Below are 18,334 nucleotides of genomic sequence, written 5' to 3'. Positions count from 1 at the left end.
CCTCTAGTGGTAAAAGCACGACCTGAACATGTCCAAGCCGTAGACGGCTCTGCGTTAGTTTCTGATCCTGTTAGACACCAAACCGCACCTCTCTTGTTGAACATCCAAGAAATTCACACAGAGACCTTAAGTTTTGATTTGATTACCACACCTCAATTCGGTATCATATTAGGGATTCCATGGTTACGTGAACACAATCCGCTGATCAATTGGCAGTCAGGCACTGTGCTCTTCGAGTCCGAGGTCCGTCAGAATTATTGCCTCCCGGTCCATCAAACCACTGACACACCTTCTCGGGCCTTGGGAGCCTTAGCTCAACTCACGCTGACTGTTGACGATCCAGAGATTGTGCATTCTCATACTGTTGGGGGCTTGGTGTCTGGGATTCCACCTGAGTTCAAAGCATTCGAGTCAATTTTCGATCGTGGCTCTTCCGAGGTGCTTCCTCCACATAGACCATATGACTGCCCAATCGAAATACTCCCTGATTCCACTATTCCTTGTCCCCTTCGGAGGAACAAGCGTTGAAAGAGTATGTACAGAACGCCCTACGCTTGGGTCATATCCGCCCCTCCACTTCACCAGCGGCAAGCCCTATATTCTTTGTACCCAAGAAGGAGGGGGATTTACGTCCTTGTGTGGATTATCGGCGTCTTAACGCCATCACAAAAAAAGATAGATATCCAATCCCGTTAATCACACCACTTCTAGATCACTTATCACATGCTTCTATTTTCACCAAGCTCGACCTACGCGGCGCATACAATTTAGTGCGCGTTCGCGAGGGAGACGAGTGGAAAACTGCTTTCTGTACCCGTTACGGCTTGTATGAATATCTAGTCATGCCCTTCGGCCTATGTAATGCCCCGGCCACATTCCGATTCATGAATGACATATTCAGGGATATTCTGGATGTATACATGGTTGTGTACTTGGACGACATCTTAATCTTTTCTCGTAGTCTTGATGACCATGTAAAGCATGTCCGAGAAGCACTATCCCGTCTGAGAGAACATTCCTTATTCGCCAAACCTGAGAAATGTCAGTTCCATAAAACGTCTGTTGAGTTTCTGGGTTTCCACATTACCCCTGGGGCGTTATCCATGAACGAATCTAAGGTCAAAGCAGTATTAGATTGGCCAGTACCTCAAACACTCAAGTCCTTGCAGGCCTTTTTGGGATTCGCCAACTTTTATAGACGTTTCATTTCTTCCTTTTCCACAATTGTTGCCCCGCTCACGGCTCTGACCAGTCCTCCGGTACCCTATCGTTGGCAGAGGGAACATCAGGAGGCTTTTGAGGCTTTGAAAACCGCCTTTACTACCGCACCGGTACTCCAGCACCCCAATCCTGATCTTCCGTTCATAGTTGAGGCGGATGCTTCTTCTTTTGCTCTCGGTGCGGTACTGTCTCAAACATGTCCTACAACAGGCAAGTTACACCCAGTGGCATACCATTCCCGTAAGTTTTCCAGTACTGAGACTCATTACACCGTTACGGAGAAGGAACTCTTGGCTGTCATGGATGCCTTTCGTGTTTGGCGCCATCATCTTCTGGGGGCTAAACATCCCATCACTGTTTACTCAGATCATCGGAATTTACAGGATCTGGCTTCATTGAAGTGCATTAATAGCAGACAGGTCCGATGGCATCTTTTCTTTTCCTCCTTTGATTTTCATATTATGCATCGTCCTGGCACTTCACATGGAAAAGCAGATGCCTTGTCACGTTCCCCGGGGGGGTGGGGGGGTCGAGTTGCCAACCTTCCCGGACACTGTGCTCGGAAAGAGTCATGTGATTTGTCTTTGTACACCTTCGTTGTCATTATTGGACTCGGTCCGATCTTGGACTAGCAATCATTCCGATCAGTTGCGAGAATGGGACCCAGTGTATTCTGATGGATTACCTTTCGTACATGAACGTCTGTTCCTTCCTACACCTGACACTCGTAATCTGGCCCTTGAGTGGTCTCATGATGCTCCCTTTAATGCCCATCCAGGTCAAGAGCGCACTTTAGATCTTCTCAAACGTTGGTGTTGGTGGCCCTCAATGAAGCGCGATGTAGAGTGTTATGTCAATTCGTGCGCAGTATGTGCTCAGGCTAAACATCGTAGGGGTCGACCGGTTGGCTTGTTACTTCCGCTTCCGGTACCTCCCAGGCCCTGGCATACGTTGACTATGGATTTCGTTACCGATCTCCCCAGGTCGAAAGGCTTTGATTCCATCTGGGTAGTGGTGGACACGTTCACAAAAATGGCTCGTTTTGTTCCTTGTAAAGGCATTCCTTCGGCCCCGGTCTTGGCGGACTTGTTTTTGGAACATGTGTTCATGTTATTCGGCCTTCCTTCGGTCATTATATCCGATCGAGGATCACAGTTCACCTCTCGGTTCTGGAGGTCATTGACGAAATTACTGGGCATTGATACCAGGTATTCTTCGGCCTTCATCCTGAGACCGATGGGCAGACCGAAAGGACAAATCAATCTATGGAGCAGTACCTTCGTTGCCTTATATTGCAACATCAGACCTCCTGGTTGGCCGTTTTACGGCTTGCTGAGTTCGCGTACAATAATGCGGCTCATTCCGCTACTGGTTATTCTCCCTTTTACGCCCTCTACGGCCAACATCCCAAGGTCTTGCCGGTCCCTGATGCTTCTATTTCTTCGAATCCTGCGGCCACGACATGTCTTTGGGATCTGTCTGCTGTACAGGCTAGTACTGTGGTCCATCTCACTGAAGCAAAGGCTTCTATGAAGGCCCGTGTGGATGGCAAACGTCGAGCTGCTCCCCCACTGGTGGTGGGTTCTAGGGTCTGGTTGTCTTCACGTCATCTTTGCCTAGTGGGTTGCCGGAAATTGCTACCTCGTTTTGTCGGTCCGTATGTGATCTCTCAGGTCGTGAATCCGGTGGCTTTTCGTCTAGTGCTTCCTAGTTCTTGGCGTATCCATCCTGTATTCCATGTCTCCCTCCTCAAGCCTTGTCCCGATTCTGTCCGTCTCCGAGCCCCTGTTGCGCCGGTTTCACTGGCCTATCCTGATGTCTTTGAGGTGTCAGCCATTTTAGGGTCCAGATGGTTTAGGGGTAGGCTCCAATATCTGGTGGATTGGAAGGGCTACGGCCCGGAGGAACGTTCATGGGTTTCCGCCTTAGATCTGAACGCCCCTCGCTTGGTGGCCCGTTTCCATAAGGATCATCCGTCCTGCCCACGGGGTCGTGGGCCGTTGGGGGGGGGCTATGTTAGGCGATCCTCTGCACACCAGTCCACTCCACACATTCCCCCAACATCTCCTCCCACGGTTCGAGGCTCAAGTGATTCGGTAAACCCAAAGGACCGAAAACACCGTACCAGCTTTGGTGTACGGGCTCGATTGCAACCCTTTCTGCATTGGCAATTGCCTTGGAGAACATATAGCAGAAGGGGCGGCGTTACGTCTTCACGTCGGTCACGTGATCCATTGTGGCGTTCCTCACGTGACCTTGGTGGACGTCACATGACCCAAAGACGTCACATGACCCAGAGACACAGTATAAAGGTCTGAGAGACAGAAAGCTCATTGCTTCTCAGCTGTCTTCAGACCCCGTTTGGCGTTACGAATTGCTCCTTGTTACTTTGATCACGGAACTCTACCTCGGACTCCTTCGGACACCCCTTTGTACCTTTGCCTGGAACTGTTTACCTGTTGCCGGATTTTGGACTTCACCTCGACTTGTCTTTGGATCATCCCCTGATACCTTGCTGTACTTCTACGCCATTTCCCTTCTTGGGATTCAAGTCAAGCCCTCTCTCCTACAGGTGGCTAACCCTACATCCATGCTCACCTGCGGTTCTACTATTCCAGGGACCGCCGCATCATCTGAGTCTCAAACCTCTCTACTGGGTTACCTGGGTTTCCCCAACACCAGATAGGTAAGACTCTTTAGATCCTATTGTTTACCTGATTGTATTGTAATTGCCTGGTACTTAACCTCGTTCCTTTCTGACAGCAGCATCAGTGTTCCAGAGGTTCCGTGGATCTGGGAAGACATCTCTCACCTGTGGCCTCAAAGGTCGCACAGCAGGTTTCTATTAGTTCCCCTGTGCGTCACTTGGGGACGGAGGTCTCATCGGTCTACATGACTCTCGTCTGTGCAGCAGACTCCTCTACAATTCCTGGCTTCCAACGGCACCAAGAATGGAGGCACCGCCATTCTTTTTGCAAAGGAGCTTAGTCTGCAGGTTCTAGACACGCTACGATACAAGGAGGGTCGCTTCATCGCAATCAAATGCATCATCTTTGGCCAACTCTACACCCTTATCTCAGTTTATGCTCCGAATGAGCATCAGGAAGGGTTCCATCGAGACTTAAAGGAGTCCCTCCTCCCATTCATTGAAGAGCAAGTCGTCATTGGGTGAGACTTTAACGGAGCCCCAGACCCTCTCAAAGACAGATCGCACCCACATCCCCCAGGGATCTAAAATTGGCGAAAGACCTGCTCCACCTTTTTCGAACGCCGAATGTCCTTGACACCTGGAGAGTGCAATTTCCGGAAGAGAAAGACTTCACCTTCTATTCATATGTGCACCGCACCTTCTCTAGAATTGACTTGCTGCTGGCCTCCCCCCCAGGTTCTGGCCTTCCCGGACAACGTCTCCATTGGCCCCCGGATCCTCTCAGACCATGCTCCAGTCTCACTAATCTTGCAAGCTCACAACCCACTCGCCACTGATGGAACCTATATGACCCTATCCTGGGTGACATGGCAGTGAGGGACACCATTGCCAGAACAATCAACAACAACAACAACAAAAAAAGGGGGGGGGGGGGGGACTGATCACCCAAGGCGCAGCCTTCCATAAACGAAAACAGGCAGCCCGAGCCATCCTGGAAGTCCAGGTCCGAGAAGCGGAAGCCACTCACAAACGGAAGGGATGGTCACCAAAATCTTATAGGGCCGTACAGGTGGCAAGATAGAGATTGGAGGCCCATTACGCCAATGCCTCAGCAAACCTAATAACCAGAACAAAACATTGGTACTATGTCAATATTAACAAAGCTAATAAGCTGCTGGTGAACAAGCTGGCCAAAGTAAAGAAAAGAAATACCATCCTAGGCCTCCACGACCCACAGTGGGTGATCCAATTCGCAGAACGCGAGAAGCTACAACTGGCGGTAGCCCACTAATCGGAGATGATGACGGCAGCCCCGAGGAATCTAAACGAACAGCAGTCCTACATCCGAGAGGCAGCTCTCCCACTCCTTACGCCCGCGACAAGGGAAGGACTCGAAGTGCCCATCACAAGCGAGGAAACCATAAAAAGCCTGAAATCCAGAGCCCCAGGCCCAGATGGGTTCTCCACCCGATTTTACAAACTACTCCGTCCTCAACTGGTGGCCCCTTTAACTTTTCCGCCACTGGGGATGTCAACCCAACTATGGAGGAATCCATCACAGTCCTCATCCTCAAACCCGAAAATACCCCAAGGACAATAGTTCATACAGACCCATCTCACTATTAAACCTGGAAGCCAACGTATACTCCAAGATTCCGGCCAACCGCCTTGCGCCTATCCTCCCTAGCATTATAGACCTAAACCAGACTGGGTTCATAATCCAGAGGTTGACAAAAGACAACATCCGTAGGGTGCTAGACCTAATTGAGGTCGCTAATCAGGAAGCGCAATAACTCGTCCCGCTGGCTCTGGATGCAACCAAAGCCTTTGACAAAGTGGACTGGACTTATCTACGCCGCACCCTCAAGGCCTTCGGCTTTGGCCCGACCTTCCAGAGAATGGCTAATTAACAAGCCCCCCCCCCCCAAAGACTCGGCTGAGAGTCAACGGCCTCTTGTCGGACTCCATCCCTCTCACATGTGGATAGAGACAAGGATGTCCTTTGTCCCCCCCCTACTTCGCTTTGGCCATGGAACCCCTGGCCCAACGCATCCGCCGAAACCCTTGGATCAGAGGCATTCAGATAGATTGCTCTCTACGCAGACGATGTGTTACTGACCATCACTGACATTAAGGCTTCCATGAAGTCGGCCTTGGTCGAAATCCAATGTTTCGGGAGGGTAACAGGTTTCACCATCAATTTCAGAAAATCGGTGGCCTTCGGGGTCGGACTGGGCCCAGGCGAAAGGGAAGCCCTAGAGAAACAGAGCCCATTCCAATGGAGCATCAAATCCATCCCATACTTGGGAGTCCAGATCCCCGCCCATCCAACAAAAGTGTATCAGACAAACTCCCCCTCCCCCCCCTCTTCGAAGAAATGGAAAAGGACCTCAACCGCTGGCAATTGCAAGAGATCTCCCTCTTAGGCCGCATCACAGCATGCAAAATGAACCTTCTCCCACGGTTCCTTTACGCCTGCATCTCTCTTCCCGCCTCAATCCCGCTCCCCCCTCTGCAGCGGCTTCAGCGGAAAATGCTTGACTTTATGTGGAAGGGCAAGAAAGCACGTATCCCCCGAAGTGCGAAATTGGGAGGACCGGTGGTTCCAGACCTCTGCAAATATCAAATTGCAGCACAGCTGCCCCACTTTCAAGCATGGGGAAATCGCTTTGGGGTGCCCAAAATGGGTGGAGATCGCCCGTCTCTCCCCCTCCACTTTCTTCCATTTATTCCCTCCGCACTGCGCCGAACTTGGCTAGGCGTGCCAACCTCCACTAAACAATCAATGAGGCCCTGGGATTGGGCCCGCAGGCACAAAGGTATGCCAAGGGACCTGAGCACATTCTCCCCAATCTTCCATAACCCAGCTTTCTCCCGGGGCTCCTGCCCAATGAACTGTAGAAATTGGGTGGCCTCGAATCGCTGGGGGAGCTCTTCGAAGGCGGCGTCCCTTGCACAATGCAAAATAACCTTCCAACTTGCGGAAACAGACAGCTTCACCTACACCCAATTGAGACAATGGTGCTCCCACCCCCAGACCAGAGCTGCAGCAACTCGAACCCTCGCCCCACTAGAGCTCACAGTAAATGACCTACCAGCCCAGGGGAAGATCTGGGCCCTCTATAAACTACTGCAGGAGGACCCTTACCGCATTAAGCCCTCCTACATGACCCAATGGGAGGCGGACCAGAGTCACGGCATAGGGGACCATACCTGGATGGACATCTGGTCGAGAACGCGCACACCCCCCCCCCCCAGCATCACCAATTGTGAATGCACCCACAAACTGCTTCAGTGCTGGTACTTCCCCCCCACCCCCCAACCCCCTCACTTCGCCTTCACCACTTCCAGCAGGCTTTGGACCCACACTGCTGGCGCCTCTGCGGCCTCCCAGGATCCCATCTTCACATGTGGTGGACATGTCCTAAGGTAAGGGAGTTCTGGTCCCAATGCCTTGCCGCAAAAAAGGATATTACCCAAGTGACATTACTGATGGCCCTAGAGCATGTCCTCCTGGGGATCCCGAACCCAGACTCCTACCCTAGGACAGGACGGAAGGAAGGCAGCGCTGATAACCAAACTCCTGCTGGCGGACAAAATTACGGTGGCACACACCTGGAAGGCCCCCCGATGACCATCTGGTGGGTTAAAATTTGGGAGATCCTAATAGCCGAAAAGGTCACGGCAGCCAAAGCGGGCCTTCTCCATCGTTTTATGAAGATTTGGGCTCTGCTGTTAGACTATGACCAGAACTACCCGGCCCTGACCTATAAGCCACGCTTGATCACAAGAGCCCTCCACTTAACCAGCAAACACTAAGGGCCTGGTCCGACCCGATAAGTCTGGAGATAAGACCCATCTAGGGATAATGAGGGAGGGACAATTCATATGCATTTCGAGGGGTTTCAAACAAATTTGTATGTATATGTTCTCCGATGTGCTGTGTTATAAATAAACAAATAAAAAATAAAAAAAATAAAAAAATAGAAGAGCGATCTGGGGACTGCCCCACCTGGAGGAAGCGGTTGTTCACTTGATCCTGCCGAAGCTCCCACTCATGGGAAGAGCGCAGCTCCCTGCGGAGGGAAATCGGCGACTGTTCTGGGCTCCCGCCAGGTAAAAAAAAGGAATGAGGAACATCCCCTGGGCGACGGCCCAGTTCCACAACTCCTGCGCCTCTCCGGAGAGCACTGGGGAGGGGGGTGTGGGGTTTCTGGTGACCCCCCCCGCTTCCAGATGTAAAACATGGTGGTATTGTCCTTGAAGATCCACACCACTTTGCCCTTGAAGGACGGAAGAAATGACTTTAAGGCCCAAAAACACAGCCCGTAGTTCCAGGACGTTGATGTGTAGTGCCTTCTCTGGCAGCCACAGACCGCTGGCGTGTAGACGTCCGGTGTGTCCGCCCCCCCATCCCTCCCAGGGAAGCATCAGTCATGACAGTCTCCTGGTATGGGGGACTCTAGTTTATGCACCGGCGATGTTGGAGCGCATGCCCCAACACCTTATCGCTCAACGGAACTCCTCGTTGAGCATGATCCTGTCCTCGAAGCTTCCGGACACCTGGATCCAACGGGAGTCCAGGAATTCCTGGAGTGGTCGCATCCGCAACCTGCAGAGCTGGATCAGGTAGATACAAAACGACATCATGCCGAGCAGCGGCTTGACTGACTCACTGTGGCGATCTTCAGTGCCAACAGCCGTTGCACCTTGCCCAAAATGGCCGCTATCCTCTCTTTCGACGGAGCCACCAGGCAGGATACGGTATTGAGCCTGGACCCCATGGACAGCACTTCCTGTGATCAGATCCTTCAGCAGCCGGATGGTCCTCTCCGTGCGATCGACAGCGATGTCCCTTGACCTGGCCCCGATGAGCCAGTCGTTGAGATACGGATAAACATGAATTCCATGTAGCGGTAGATGGGCCGCCAATGGAGCCAGGCACTCCGTAAAGACTCTGGGTGCCGACTTCAGTCCGAACGGAAGAGCTTTGAACTGATAGTGCTTTCCTTGTACGACGAAGCGCAGGAACTTGCAATGTTTTTCGTGAATGGGGTCATGGTAGTATGCGTCCTCTAGATCCAACAACGACAGAAAGTCTCCCTCCTCCAGTTGGCCGAGCACGTTTTGCAACGTGACCATCCTGAATTTCAGGGACTTCATGTAGTTGAGCCGTCATAGATCAACATACATCTCCAGCCCCGGTCGTCTTTCTTACTAGAAAGTATCTCGAGTTAACTCAGGAGCCCCGGATCCATATCGGAACCAGCTCTATCGCCCCTTTTCTTAACATTGCCGTACCTCCAGCAGTAGCCGAGGGATGTGTTGTTCCTGCCAGGCCACCAGTGGTATTCGCTGACACTTTTGTTGAAACGCCAAAGTGTGTCCCGTGTGCAGGAGCGTCCAGCACTGATCGATCGGAGGAGATGTTTTCTCACACGCTGACCAAGTTCGCCAGCCGGCCTCCCACCGGGGTGCTGGGCCCGATGTCCCGGCCGGATCAGTCCTGCTTGAAGGCCAGCGCGCCACCCTGGGAGACTTGACGGCAGTGCCCACCTCCGAAGGCCTTGGAACAACCCCTGTAGGCTTGCTGGGTCATGGAACGGGAGGGTTGGCGGCAAGAGTAAGATCCACTGGCGAAACTCTCCAAAGACCTACCCGACTTCCCTCCTGAGGGACGAAAGGATGGACAGTGCTGTTGCAATGTGCCCAGAGGTAGGGTTGTTTCCGTGTCGGTCTTGATGGCCTGAAGAGATTCAGCGACGGCCTTGCCCAAAAGGTTGTCCCCGAACGGCATGTCCAGGACCCTCCTCTGGAACTCTTGCCTGAAGTTGGTGGCCTTCAGCCAGGCACGACGACGGAGGCAAACTCAGTTTCCCATCTGGTAGAACCCCGTGTCCGCAATGTTTAGGGCCACAGTGATGCCTGGTCCGACACCCCCCCCACCTTCCTGAAGGATCTCCAATACCACTACCCACGAGGAGGAAATCTAGGATCAAAGCCATCTTGTACCAAAGCTCCATGTCGTACCTGGCCAGGATCGCTAAGGCGTTGGCCGCCTTGACTGTTGTCGCTGCAGAGTAAATGAACTTTCGTCCCACGGCATCCAACTTCTTCCCCTCGCCGTCCGGGAGGACAGAGGCAGACGACGAGTTGGACTACTACTTCCTAGCCGCAGCCGAGACCAACGATGGTTGTGACTGCAGACACTTGGGTGCAGATTCTTGCACCCGGCCTTTCTTTTCTAGCCGGTCCCTCTTCAACCGGGGCTGAGGTGGGGGTTCTTCAACAGCGCCAACTCCTCATCCCAGACATCATCCAGATGCGGTAAAGGCAGTATAGTCTTACTTTTTTCCCCTCCCGGTGTCGATACAGGAAGCCCTCCTTCTCTTCCGGGGCGAGTTGGAAAAGTTCCGGTGCACGGGCGATCATAGAGTGGAAGGCACCCTTAGTGACAGAGAGCTTCCACCATCGGTGTCCCTCATCACTGTGTCCGTCCCTGTATCCCTGGGGGAAGAGGGGGGTGTGGGGGGAGCAGTGACTGTTGGAGTGGAGGCGTAGGGTGTCTCCTCCTTTTCTTCCGCAGTGGTGGTCCCGCTGTTAACGCTGGTGGTGGTGTCGTCAGTATGCTCTTCTGAATCGCTGACACCAGTGTGTGGAGAATCGAGAGAATATCCTTCAACAACTCTCTGGGCGGTGCCTGGGGAAAAGGATTGCTGGGGCCAGTGCCTATGACATCGTCCCGCCGACGTTGTATCGGGAGGGCATCTCCTCGACGCTGTGGTAGTCTTCGCCGTCGTCACCCCGCCTCCTCCTGGATGGTGTGGATGGAAGCCATATCCTCCTCGTTGGATGAAGAAATATCTGTGCCCTGGAGCTCTTTTCTCCCACCCCCTCCACCCCCACCCCCACTTCTTTGGGTCCTGAGGGGTCGGATCCGGGCTAAGGTCCGGCATTCTCTTCTCGGGAGTCTTCTACACTGGTCCAACTGGGAGGAAGAGCCACCCTGGCTGCCACTGGGGTACCCTGGACCGGGTCAGCCCCTTTCGCCTTTGAGAGGGTGGCAGCAACCATCTTGATGGAAGAGGACGATTTGTCCTGGGTCACTTGGGCCTTAAATGGTAGGCTGGACTCCTTGTCCCGATTGCCATTCTCTGGCTTCTCCCTCAGCTTCCCCGGGGTAGCCGACCTCCTCTTTAACGAAGAACTGGAACGATGGCTGGATATCGAGAATGATGGAGACGATTAACACGGCCTGACCGTCGCGGGACCTGCTTGCGCTGCAGCCCCGACGAAAGTAGACTTGCGGTGCTTGGCCTCATCTTGGGCCCCCACAGATGGGGCACCCTCAAGGGACTTAAGAGCCCGCTCTGGCTGGATCCGGACGAGGCATGCCCCTGTGGACCACAAGTGCTAGTAGCCCTGGCTTGAGCCACACCACCAGTCGAACGCGCCGATTCTTTATCGTGCACTTGGAAAAGCCACAGCAGATCACGCAATCTTCTTCCTTGTGCATCGGGTGAAGACAATATAGGCACAGGGAATGCGTGTCTGAAAACATTACGCATACCACAGCTGGTGCAGAGCTTGAAGAAGGAAGCCCCATCCTTCCCCTCCGACATGATTCAGCGCGGTGTAGGACCGATGGCCTTTCCAAGAAGAAACACTTAACAATTCTGGGACGATGAAGTTTCCGAAAAACTGATCCCTGTTAATCGGATGACTAAATGATGGAGAACAAGGGCTTGATTTAACAAAAACAACGTTTTCCTAGCCAAAAATAAAAAAAGCGAAAACGCAGAAAGCTCCAAGAGCAAAACACGAGGACTCCCAAACACTTGTACATGCAATACAAATCTGAAGATGGCTGCAAGAGGAAGGGTTTAGGAAAGGGATAGTCATTTGCTGGGGGCAGTGCGACCCAGAGCTCAGCGATTGGTTTATAGGAGAAAGACAGTTTATAAACCAAAGCGAAGCTGTTTTTTTCTTTTACCGAGTATTCCCAGCCTGACGACAGGGAATATTCATGAGCATGTGAATCCATGCTAGACCCCATGCTGGAGAAACATGAACTCGCTGCAGTCTGAGGAATGCTGCAACAACCGCCATAATCTTCGTAAAGACAAGCGGTGCTGAGCGGAGACCAAACGAAAGCACTCGATACTGGAAGTGCTCTGTTCCCACGGAAAACGGCAGATATTTTTGAAGCGAGCTCCAGATCAGGATATGCATATAGGTTTTATATATGCAGATGTCCTGAAGGTCTATCACGCTGAGCTAATCGCCCTTCCGGAGAGAGAGAGCTTTATATGGTTGGGCGTAACCATCATGAATTTCTTTTGGGGTAGAAAGAGATTGAAATTGGAGAGGTCGAGGATAGTGCGCAGGCCAGCTTGGTGGGGTTTGGGCACTGTAAACAGACAGGAGTAATAGCCCCCCCCCCCCCTGTTGAAGAGGAGGGTGACCCGAGTCTGGTGCGACCAATGAAAGACATCCTTTGGATGTTTAATCGGCAGGGAGACCACTCGTTGCTGAGGTGGAGGCTATTGTCCGAGAGAAAAACCAGCCACCTTGCCTATGCTGCTGGCGGCAAGGGCCACCAGCGGGAGCATCTGCCCGGCACGCACAGCAGTCTTGCAAACCTCTGAAACCAGAGAAGGACCTCATTTGGGACCCCTGAGTAAAAGGTGACTTAGCTGGGGTTTTGGCAAGGACTGACAATGCGAGTTCCTCATCAATGGAGTTGTGGAATAAATGCTTTCCTTCGAAGGGAAGATCAAGTATTTTGTCCTGAACCTCCGAGAACTTTGTAGCATGCAGCCACACTTGGCGGAAGAGGTCTACTCGAACCATAAGGCCCCGTACGAAAGTGTCAACATGATGCGCCACTGCCTCCAGCAGGTCTTGCCCCAGAACTCTGCCATCAGATAAGCTGCCCTTAAAGTCTTCAAGCCCATCAGGACGAATACATTCCCGAAACTCGGCAAGCTCCTTCTAGAACTTGACATTAGCAGCCGCCAAGATAAGCTCAGTGTTAGCCTGACAAAGCTGAAGAGCCGAATTGGAAAATACCTTTTCCCCCCCAATGGTGTCAAGAAGCTGGTCCTCCTTGGAAATGATCTGAGACGATGCAGTGGAGGATGTAGAGGATGGCTTAGACTGGCGCATAGCTGCTGACACCTCCGTCGATGAGGGAGTGGACATGCAGTCAAGGAAATATCTTCAGATGCGTGTAGCTTGTGGCGAGCGTCAATTTTCTCGTTTAGGTGTTGCCCGGAATTAGGTTTTCCCCAGACCTTGCAGGCTTCGGCCAGGACATCCTTTTGATGGAACAGGCCAGTGTGCTCCTGTGTCGACAGAGTAAAAGCTCCAAAAGTACCTCTTCTTATGTGTGCGATGCTGGAAATGCATTGGAGGGACAGGGCCTCCTTGTCCTGTAGTCAGTTTTCATATGCGTTCTGTATTGTTTTCTGCCCAGGAGTCCAGGTTGGACTCCTGTCAGAACAGCTCTTCCCATTTTCAGTTTGGTGTACAGACCCTTGGGATACCCTTATGGCACCCTTGGGTGTGGGTACAACCCTGTGCCCCTGGTATAGGTTTGTGGGCCCCTGTGTGTGGCCCACAGAGCAGGGTATGGGCTGGTGGCAGCTCCATGCTGAATTGGACAGGCGCTCCAAGTATCTCCCATTTTGGGAATACCCAGGCGCTGCCAGTAAAATCAGTTGATTCCCGATAGGAAACAAGATGGCCCCTCTGGCCTCCCTCTTTCTATTGCCCGTTACCTTGGTTTTCCCCCAAAAGTCCTGGGAAGCCCTGCCTCTGTCCCTTCCCTCTGACTGGCTGTTGGGTGGAAGTTCCATATATGGTATTGTGCGAAAGTCCAGGCCGGACTGGCTGGAGTCTTCCCAGTGACTGTATGTTGTGGGTACACCCTTGGGGTGGGACCTGGATGAATGGACTGGATGACCAATATGCACTTCTTGTGATGCGTGTCTAGTTTCTGGTATCCCTACAAAATTTCCCCATTTGTGGGAGAGGGGGCTGCAGGGGTGTCCCCCACAGGGTCCATGGGTCAATATTGGCGCAAAAATATGGCAATATTTTTGTATCCCGACATTTTTGCTGGGATATCAATCAACACATGGAACCTAGTTTCTGGTAAGTAGTAATACTATATATGTGTTTATTCCCTCTTTTTTGTTGACGGGGAGGGGGGGGGGGGGGGTTTATCTGATGTAGGGACAATATGACATACAACAGGACTGGTCAAATCAACTACCCCTTTCTCAATCCACTTAGTTCAAAAGGGACAGGTATGGTACTTACTCTATTTCAAAACACTTCAAAATAGACAGCATGGGGGCATCAATTCTTTAGAATACAAATTTTATTTATCAACAGTTGTAAAAAAACATTAACAAAAAGGAGTGCCTACATCAATTTGGCACTTTAATTTCATGTGAGCACATAGTGCTTGCTGTGAGGTTAGTACGTGACAAAAACTTATCAACAGATTTTCTGTGGTTTATAAAGTTGTAATAATATAAACTTCTCAGATGTGTCTACATACGTTTCGGCCTTTTTTTTCAAAAATAATGTATTAGATGCTAACTCTAGCATCATTGTTTGATGTTTTTGGCCATCTTCAGGACAAGGAATAATTTGATTTTCAAGTCCTCATCTCACATCAACTAAAAATAAAAAGTAAAAATACCGAATTAAAACCATATGTATTGTAACCATGCCCAATTCATTAAAATCAATACTGTATCTAACAACCTGTAGTCTCGAAAAAGGGATGTTGGATTGGAACGTCAATTTTTCTGATAGAGCGATTATTGTCTCATTTGTACAGATCTTCTGTTTCCAATTGCAGGGTTATTGTTACCCTGACCTACAATGAGGTATGAAGGGAAATGTTTTTCATATTGTCCCTTTTAGATTAACACTTGGTTTATTGTAGTGATCATTACTGGCCGTTTACACAGGGAAGAGTTACTAACCTGTTTTCTTCAGTGTTCTCTGTTAATTCTCTAATTTCTAGCGATAATTGTTTGTAACTGTTGTTTTTTCCGTTTCCTTTGCAGGTTTCTCTCTAGATGTTATCCAAATTGCTCACTAGAAAAAAATGAGAGCAACGGCTCGAGGGAACTGAGCAACCTAATTTCTATTTTCGCTATTTGTTATTTTGAGGACACCATTTCTAGAGGCGTTTCTCGCCTCTAGAAATTATCACATTATCCAAATCCTTCACTGAAAAAACTCAATGCCAACAGTTTGAAGCAACTGAACGCCCTTGTTTCTGTTTTGAATGGTTGTTATTCGCAACATTCTATTCCAATTGCAGAGGCGTTTACTGCACTCTCGCATTATCCATCTTAATGTGCAAATATTGCACTGCACGGTTGCATTGTGCATATAATGTGACTCTATAATTGCTCGTTGTCTCATTGACAACGCTGCGCGATTTATCGACTAATACACAGGAGCGTAGTTAACAGCTGTTATTCATGAAGTTGCAATTTATACAGCACGACTGCATTTACATACAGTCCACCTCTATAATAGCTCGTTATTTTGTAACCCTTCAGCGCGATTTATCGCATCATCAACAGAAGGATAGTTACAAAACCCCCGTTATTTGTGGAAATCACTTACTTGATCTACTTCCTCTCGCGTTTAACTTGCATCAGACATTCAATGTAATACGCCCGGGACTGTAGCTTACCTTGTGTTCAAAACTGGCGTTTGAATAATTTAAGAGTAAGCCGCTCGTGATCAGTTCTAGCGTGGTCACGTGATCTTCTTGGTCGCTGGTCAGTCCACCTCTGACTGTGCCTTCGTCTGAATAGCAGCCATTTTAGGAAGTATTTTGTATAGTGATTCACTGTACATTATAATACAATCGTGCATGTATTTCATTTTAAATTTCTAAAGTCCTTACGACCATCAACCATTTCAAGTATGTTTTTTTTTTTTTCAAGTTATGTGAAATATTTTGTCATTTAACTTCTGTTGTGTTTAAACAAAAGGGCATCCCTGCAGTATGGTCTGTTTCATTTTGGATGTAGGGGAATATTTATGGAAAAATTCCCCACTAAACCAACTAATTTAACCCTTCTTTAACCATATTAAGGTTAAATATCCATTTTTGCTCGCACTTCAAGGATCAGATCGCTGTTGCCCCCCCATGGGGGGTTCTTTACAGTTTGTATGATGAACCAAAATATTTTGGTTGGCTTATGATGAATACTTACATAATGTGCCACCAAGGGTCTTTTCTCAATTTTGTTATTAATGCAAGACCTATGCTCACATATTCTTTGTCCAATCGGTCTTTTTGTCTTTCCAATATATAATAAATTACATGGACACTGGATACCATAAACTACCCATGGGATAAGTCAGTCTTTGCCCTGTAAAGTGGCCAACCAATGGTGGAAAATTCCACAGGGTTGTTTGTCTAGGTTCAATTGTAGTTATTTTTGGATAGGTGTGTGCTAAATTATCTTTTAAATTCCTCTGTCTTTTAAAGGCAAATCTGGGTGCCAGGGGATTAAAATCCAGTGTGTTAATGATGTGCCAATTTTTCAGAATCGTCTTCCCAAGGCCAGAGCTAATTGGACTGTACGTGCTCACACAGGTTATTTTTTCCAGATTAATTCTCTTTAGAGGATTCAGACATGTTTCTCTATTTATATTTTTGGCCCTTTTTTAGGCTACTACCACAGCATCCTCACCACAGATGAGATAGGGGATACGCACGAATTGGGAACGGAGTGGCGACAATAGGGGTTTATTACACGACACCTCTTTTACACCCTTTGCAGAGCTGGCAGAACATACAGGGCTGCATGCAGGCCAATATTTATTACACAGTGCAATTAAAGGGGAGATTATACGCAGGTGGCCGGCGCATAGCGAACTACAAGAGAAACCTTCCATAGTGGACACCATGTATGACATATCGGAGAGAGGGCACGTCATATCAGGAATATTTACGAGTTCCTAATGATGAATCAACCCACTTCTCCTTTGGCGATTAGGGGCAAATGGGAGGAAGACTTGGGAGACCTCTTTACAGACGTAAACTGGAGGGAGGTAATGAGGTACCATAAGAGGATGTCACGGAATTCAAGATTGCAGCTCATACAAGTACTGGTAACACATAGGGCATACATGACGCATCAGAGGACTTCTTAGTTCCCGGGCGCAGGTGCGCCCCAGGTGCAAGGCAGAAGATGCAGGGATACTACATATGTTTTGAGCGTGCCCAGTGGTGGGAAAAACACTGGCTGGAGGTTGCGGGCAACTGAACAAGGGAGGAGTGCAGCTGGATGTCATTACCCCAAGGGCATGCCAATTGGGCCGCTTTCCACGCCCAAAGGAGCAAAACATATCAAAATGAAGGATCTAGCGTATATCCTTGCAAAACGTAGGATCACCATGGCATGGAAATCCCCCAGGGCTCCAGATAGAAAAGAAGGGTGGCGGGATCTGAGTAAGTGGGCATTGGCTGAAACCGCAGTATGGAGAGAGGTGGTAGGGCGGAGAATGCAACAGGAGTCACGGAATGGGAAGTCTTAGTCCAAACCTTGTTCACTAGAGAAGCTACGAACAGAACGAAGACAAATGGCTCCCTTTGAAGGGAAAGGGTGTTCAAGTTACATAAGCGGTATAGCGGTGTTTAATTGATGGCCTTGCAGGCAAAGAAGGAGGGAGAAGGTTGGGTGGGGGGGGGGGGGCGGGTGAGTAGGCTGTACGGAAGTTGATGAAGCGTAATGAAGTGTCCATTGTAGACACTGCCGGTGGCAGTGTTATAAAATGTTTCAGTTTATGTATCGTCAAACTAATAAATACATTTACAAATAAAAAAAATTCAAACCAGGTCAGCGGCCTTGTATGGTGCAGAGCTTTGGGGCCATAGGAAAACTGCGCCCGATCGAGAACAAATTCTTAAAGACACTTCTTAGACTCCCGCAGAGTTTTCCCGACTGGCCCGCTTCAATATAGAGAGGCTCTAACCAACATGCTAGTGTCACCAGGTGGGAATTCTCTTGTTTGGGTCCATTATATTAAGCAGCAGTTGGCCGTGCTCAATTTAAGCTATCTGTCGCTAAATAGAGATGTGATATCTGTTACCAGCAAGCACTCTGAAGCGTGCAGTGAAACGACCCATTTGCGACCAATTGAAAAACTCATGCTCATCTTTGAAAACGGGGGCTAACTTTTTGGCCACAAAATATATGTGGTTTTGAAGATTACCTAGACTTCATTTCCCTGGCCTGTGCACGAGCACCATGTATGGAATTTAGGGCACACACTCTGAAGGTGGCTAAATTCACTAGAAACTGGAAGAATACCAACTTCGTGGTTCTGATGCAGAAACTATTTTGCACTGCATGATCTTTTGCGAGTCCCTTACAGACTTCATGGTGCTGTACTTACTTCTGCTATTTAAGA

The 18,334-nt window shown here is 49.7% G+C and overlaps 1 protein-coding gene across 4 annotated transcripts in view; it reads right to left on the bottom strand.

Annotated features, from left to right (window-relative positions):
* Positions 1–18,334, bottom strand: part of RAD51 (RAD51 recombinase) — a 709,369-nt gene that overhangs the window by 537,488 nt on the left and 153,547 nt on the right. The window lies entirely within an intron of this gene.

This window comes from Ambystoma mexicanum, chromosome 14 (assembly GCF_040938575.1).
Source record: "Ambystoma mexicanum isolate Mex_15411 chromosome 14, UKY_AmexF1_1, whole genome shotgun sequence".
Classification (NCBI taxonomy): domain Eukaryota; kingdom Metazoa; phylum Chordata; class Amphibia; order Caudata; family Ambystomatidae; genus Ambystoma; species Ambystoma mexicanum.
The sequence above is the reverse complement of the archived record's forward strand: the minus strand, read 5'-3'. Positions and strand labels throughout refer to the sequence as shown.